This window comes from Sinocyclocheilus rhinocerous, unplaced genomic scaffold, assembly GCF_001515625.1.
Source record: "Sinocyclocheilus rhinocerous isolate Xijiao unplaced genomic scaffold, SAMN03320098_v1.1 scaffold5, whole genome shotgun sequence".
NCBI lineage: Eukaryota > Metazoa > Chordata > Actinopteri > Cypriniformes > Cyprinidae > Sinocyclocheilus > Sinocyclocheilus rhinocerous.
Window position 1 is genome coordinate 774394 of NW_015661874.1, and position 6465 is coordinate 780858.

The 6465-nt window shown below is 33.6% G+C and overlaps 1 long non-coding RNA gene across 1 annotated transcript; it reads left to right on the forward strand.

The window, feature by feature from the left end:
• Window positions 1–646: 646 nt before the first annotated feature.
• Window positions 647–1986, forward strand: LOC107726657 (uncharacterized). Its single transcript, XR_001638289.1, has 3 exons — window positions 647–800; window positions 1217–1265; window positions 1597–1986. It is a non-coding gene; the product is annotated as an uncharacterized LOC107726657 (long non-coding RNA).
• Window positions 1987–6465: the final 4479 nt, after the last annotated feature.

Sequence of the window (6465 nt, forward strand, 5' to 3'; positions counted from 1 at the left end):
ACAGCTAACAAAACAACGCTAATTGACTACTGCCTAATATTCACGTCTTCTCTGAAATTGGCTTGTATACATGTCAAAAATCTTTATAATTAACTGGATATTCCAGTCTCTTCTGATAGACAATAGTGGCCACATTTTTCCTTCTTGAAAACATTCCAAAAAAACAAGTTCAAGAGCCACCTTTGTATTTTAATTGTCATTCTGCAGTTCTTGAAAGAAAATGTGTTTGCAAAGAATGATTGATTGTTATGGAATGTTTAAGGAAGGGTTATATGGTAAATGGAGATTATATTTAATCATCTTTTGGAGGTTATATATCATCATCTTATTGTAGTCTCAGAGGTATTTACACCTATTAAAAACACACTTTAATTGTCAATGCTTTTCAGTGCACTGTATTTAAATTCATTAGATAACCCAGGAAATAGCTAAACATTATTTTGGGTGGGATTTTTGAAAATTCTGAACTGTGTAATACATAACACCTGTTAGAAGCCCAAAGAGTCCTATTTTAATCACTATTTTCTAACTTAAGTCTATTTTATCTAACCTAAATAAATATGTTTGTAAAACACTGTTGTGGAGAAAGTATGGCCTTGTCAAGTTCATGGCACGAGTTTCTCATTCTTGTCCTTTATTTCTGTTTCTTGCTTGGCTTCCTCTGGAACATTCCTGCTGACAGATGGGCGGAGCGGTTATCATATGAGACTTACAGAGATCTCTGTGGGAAACAAGTCAGTTCAGACATGAATCACGACGTGCCTTCACAACATTGAAGAGGAGCATTAGCAAAGAAAATGGTAAGGAAATAATGAAATACATTATGAAATACAGTATTCTGTCCTTTATGTTGCTTCAAATAAATATGTCTTGAATGTTTTCTTTTATTTAATTAATTAGACCATTCAGTTTCATTTAAAAAAAATAAAAATAACAGGGTTGCGATTGTAAATATAATTTTTGTGATAAAAGGCATTTTGATTTCACATGTGATCTTTTCTTACCAAACTACTAGGCAACAACATCCTGTAATAAATGTGGGTTGATAAAAAACTACTATGGACCATTACCGTATGTATTTATTTCAGATGAGTTATGGACTTTTAATGTGCATAGAAATATGTTTTTCACCTGTGAAGTTATGTCTAAATGCTCTAACATACTCCAAGCTCCATCAATGCATAACTTCTTACACGACTCATTTTTTAAACTTAAGGTTTAAATGTAAGTGTGACTATGAAGAAGAGCCCACCCCTTTTTCTCTGGTAAGAATTCCAAAATAATAATCATTTTTAAATAGTTTTATTAATGTTTTGAATTTGTTTATATTTTCTGTTTATATTTTAGTACATTTGTTGTGTTTTTGTATTTTTTATGCGTTTTTTTATGTATGTAGTTTTCATTAACTTTTATTTAGTTGTACTTATTTTAGTAAATCAAGATAAACTAAATGAAAATGAGAAATGTTGCCTTGGCAAGTAACTGAAATAAAATAAGTTATATATATATATATATATATCAGTTAAAGTTAACTAAAATAACCCTGGATGAGCTTGAGCATAAAACCACTTTTACATTTCCTTAATGTTCTCTTAGATGAGCAATGCGTTGGTTGCATCACACAGTAACAGCAGCATTCAGAGGTCAACGGTCACACCAAGAAACGGGGCAATGACTCGACATCACAACGATTTGGAGCGAGGCATTCAAACATATCAACGTGTAGTCATGAAGAATGGCAAACCTGTTGAAACCGAAGAATTCAGGTTTTATTCAACTGATTAAAGGATACTTGAAAAATACAGAAGAGCAGTTTTAATGTAATTAAAATGTTGTGGGGTCTTTCTGTGCTGAAATATAGAATACATCAAATTATGATGACTGTTGTCTCAATGCTTTATCTAAATTAGATGATCATGCTGTCTACTAACTATTTGCTTTACTGTTCTTGTACATTGCTTTACTATACTTGTACTTTTACTTTACTTGTCAGAGTTGATAAGATATCTACTGTGTATTCTCAGTGATTTCTTTTGTCAATAAACTGAGTTGGAAGTCCATAATATGTTAACACATTGCCATTAAAACTGAAAGTTAACTTTCAGAGGAACTGTGATATAGTATCTTCTTTCATGCACCCCAAATCCAGAACAAATCACTTCGCTGTAGCCTATTTTTGTGTTTTAATCTTTTCATACAGGTAAGTGTGATTGAGTAAGTCACCTCTATGATATACTGTTTATTCAAAAGTATGGTTCTTATGGTTCTGGTATTGACATGATACCATGATGGGGGAAAAACTGATCTCAATATTCCAAGACTGCACAGAAAACAAGAAAGCACCAAAATTATTTATTTACAAGCTATTCATTACAAGGAATTAGAGATGTGTGATGAATTATGGGAACATATGGGATGACAGGAAAATGCATAATTTCTTTACGTGACACTATTTTTAGAGGCCTGCACCACAATGTAAATGTGTGGAACTGCCTGACTGTCTGAAACATCCCAAAATATTTATTGTTCAAGCAATGAACAGAAAGTAAAGTGTTTTCTAGTGTATTTGGTAAACACAAGAATAACATCCCTCATGTTATTATTCTGTAACTTCCTATAAGAGCTGTCTATACTGTAGGCCTACAAAGCCAAATAATTCACTTTATTTTCTAGGTTTATTTACTAATCTATAGCTATGAATATGAAACCACTCTTGTGTTTCCTCATATTTTTCTCGCAGTAATGCAATGGTTCCATCATACAGTAACAGCATGACTGTACCAAGAAATGGGTTCATGACTCCCCATAACAATAACATAGAGGATGGTTTTCAAATCGAACATATAAACATGCGGAATGGCCAAACGATTGAAGCAATCGATTGGGACTCAAATTATGAATGTCTCCTAAAAACTGTCATGGGACTCCATAATATGTCGTCGCTTAGTTGAACTTTCAGAAAAACTGCAATATAGCATCTTTATAACATTTTGTGTTTGTTTGTGTGTGTGTGTGTGTGTGTGTGTGTGTGTGCGCGTGCGTGTGTTAAGAAATTACAATAGAGGTGTGTGAGGAATTATGGGACCTCTGGTGGTGGAACTGAAAAAAATTAATGAGAGTGCATGTTTGCGTTAATAAGAGATGTATGAGGAAATATATGGAATGAAAAAAATTTCATATTCCAAGAAAAAAATAGAAATTAAGGGAAAAAATTGAATAAGTGGAACATTTTTTAATTCTGATTTCCAGACTTCACAGGGGGAAAGAATCATGGAAATTAGTAATAGTTAATTAATAGTTTCAAATTATGGGACCTCTGGTGGTGGAACTGAAAAAAATTAATGAGAGTGCATGTTTGCGTTAATAAGAGATGTATGAGGAAATATATGGAATGAAAAAAAATTCATATTCCAAGAAAAAAATAGAAATTAAGGGAAAAAATGGAATAAGTAGAACATTTTTAAATTCTGATTTCCAGACTTCACAGGGGGAAAGAATCATGGAAATTAGTAATAGTTAATTAATAGTTTCACTCTTCTCTTAAATATTTCATCTGCTAGATTTAGATTTTGCTCTTGGTGAGTGTATCTGAAAAGGTCCCGCAGCAATCTCTGTTGAATGATTTCCTGAAAATTTGAACCTGTAATCACTAAGAACTGAAAAAGCAAACTTCATTGGTCAAAATAGAGTGGGGATCCTGAAAGTAGGTGGCTAAAGAGAATTACTGCCATCAAAAGTCATTTTACGAACACTACTGGTGACTGATAGTTGGTGCCGTTCATCTGGTTTATTTTTTGTCTGTCTGACTGTCATGACATTGTTTTAAAGACTGGACAATTGCAGTGGTAAGAACAATTCATTAAAAATTTATATATCATTAATTCAGTCTGTTTATGAATTTGAATAGCTTGTAACACCAACTGCATTATTTTTTACACATACATTTACATAAATATAATGTCCTGATGCATATAGAAATTGCTATTATGTTTTTATGACAGAATAGGGTGGAATTAAATGTATCACTCATTAATTTTTGAGGTTTTATTAACTGCTTTATTTAAGTCTTTTTTTATGCATGCATGCTCTTGATTGCTTTACTAATATTTTAAAACTTAGTGAAAATACAGTTTCTGAATTGTTCGGTTAAATTTTTTGAGACTTTAAATGCTAAATATTTACAGTAGGTACTTTTATATATAATAATTTTTATTTGTTTTATTTTGTATTTTCTTTATTATTTTATATGTATTTTTTTATATTGTAAAGTGCTTTGATAAGCTCTTTTAAAGGTGCTTCTATAAAAAATAAAGTTATTATTGTTATTATTATTATTATTATTATTATTATGTTTTTAAGAAGAATTTACAGCAGTACTAATGCTCGTTACAAAAGTTATTGACACTGATTTGAGGCTTGTCAAAGAGGATAATGAAAACAAAAATCTCATCAGTGAGTATGTGCAGCATGAGCTAAGTCTCAAGACATCTTTCTGTCAGGAAAAACAAGAGGGGCAACATTTTTCACACTTCCTGTAACTAGTGCTTGAAGTTTAACACAGATGTTAAAATGCTCTAATCAGAGGGGTTAAAAACTAAACACAACATGACACAACACTTTGAAATGTAATGAATGTATAAAGAATATATTAAATCTCTAAAAGTGAGGTATAATTATTATGAATTCCTGCTGACCATTTACCTGTTTATTCGTTCAGAAATACATAATTTAGCTGGAACACTGAGGAAAAGACATAAATCAACGAGGAATCATTTGAATTACAATCAAATAATTAAACAATGAATTCATTTGAATTTTTGATTGTTTCTCCAGATGGCTTTTTCAACTGCTACTTATACTAAAAGGAAGCTTTGGAAAAGTGTATAAAGTAACCTATGGAAATACCCATGCAGCTCTTAAGAAGGTGCCTTCCACTGTTGTAACTAAACAGGAAATTCAGAAAGAGAAAAATATATATCAGTGAGTATTTGTGTATATGCTCAAAAAAAGATTTTGCTTATTACTGATTTACAATGAACTACAGCAACAGTTCTTACACATTTTTTGTTTACAAAACTAAATTGCAATCAATCCATAAAATTAATACGCTGCTTCATCCATTTGTGTTGAGACAGACTACATGAATCAGTTTTGTTTCGTGAATCAGTACTTCTTCCCAGCATGCTTTGTATGAGACTGGATAGGCAGAATAAATGTTGTGTTTTTGTGAAAAGTGAGAAAATAGAAAAAAATGAGAAAACAAAAATTGTTACTATTTAATATAATGTTTTGTAAGCCATTACTGCGTTACATTGCATATAGCCTAATAATAATAAAAAAGAAATTAGACATTTTAACCCACTGCCATTTGGGATATTTCATATTTGGCACATGTGATCTTATTGTAGGTCACTGAATCATTCCAATGTAGTAAAGCTCCTGGCTGAACCCTGGCTGGACTCTCAGGGCAAGTGGAATATCCCATTGGAATTTATCTTTGGGAAAACTCTGGAAAAGCTTATGTTCAGTTCACAATTATACATGGAGATACTGTTAAAAATGACATTTTAATTTATCTATTTTTATTTACTTTATGTTAAAGAATTTAACTGATAACAGATTTATCCTAAACTTAGTCAAACACTAGTTAAAAATCAAGAATGTTTAAATTCAATAAAGAAGAAAAATAAGCGTGTGTAGAAATGTGCTCCATGAACTAAAAAAATATAGTCATAGAGAATATCAGAAAATTGTCAGTCCTGTGTTCCGTGTTTTGTGTTGTCCTCCCCCACGCGCTTTCCATGACCCAGTTTTCCCTCATGTGCAATTATGTTTATTGATCCCAGGTGTTTCTCATTATGTCTTGTGTATTTAAAGTGTTCCCGGTTCTAAGTTCTTTGTTCGATATTGAATGTCATCTTCCTCGCTACGTGTGTGTTCCTGGTTTCCTTGTTCCGTTGGATGTTAATTAAAAGTATCTTTGTTTGAAGTATTCTCCACGTTTCCTCGTTCCTCGCTCAGCGCTCCCTCAGAGTAGCGGTGCATGACAGAATACCGAACCATAACAGTAAGCGGCGCCCCTTCTCCCCGTTTTGTTTTTGAAAGTATTTTGTTTTCTTGTTTTTTCCCCCGCGATTATGGAGATCGCCGCACACTTGATTGCCCTAGCCCATACAGATCTCCCCTTCGTTGAGTACGCCTGGGAGTTCTGCGGGCTCGCCGCGGCGATGGCATTAGATGACGATGCCATCAACTCTCTGTTCTGGCACGTGGACCTCCCAGAGACCACGGGACTAAGCTGGAGGGAAGGGATCCTCCGATGTCTGCAGAGCGTCCGGCCCCGAGCCAGAACCAGCCTCCCGTCAAGTCCGCCGTCCGCGGCATTCTCAAGCCCGCCGGCCGTTCCTCAGTCATGCCTGCCGGCCGCGCTGATGTCAAGCCCGCTGGTCACGCCAATGTCAAGCC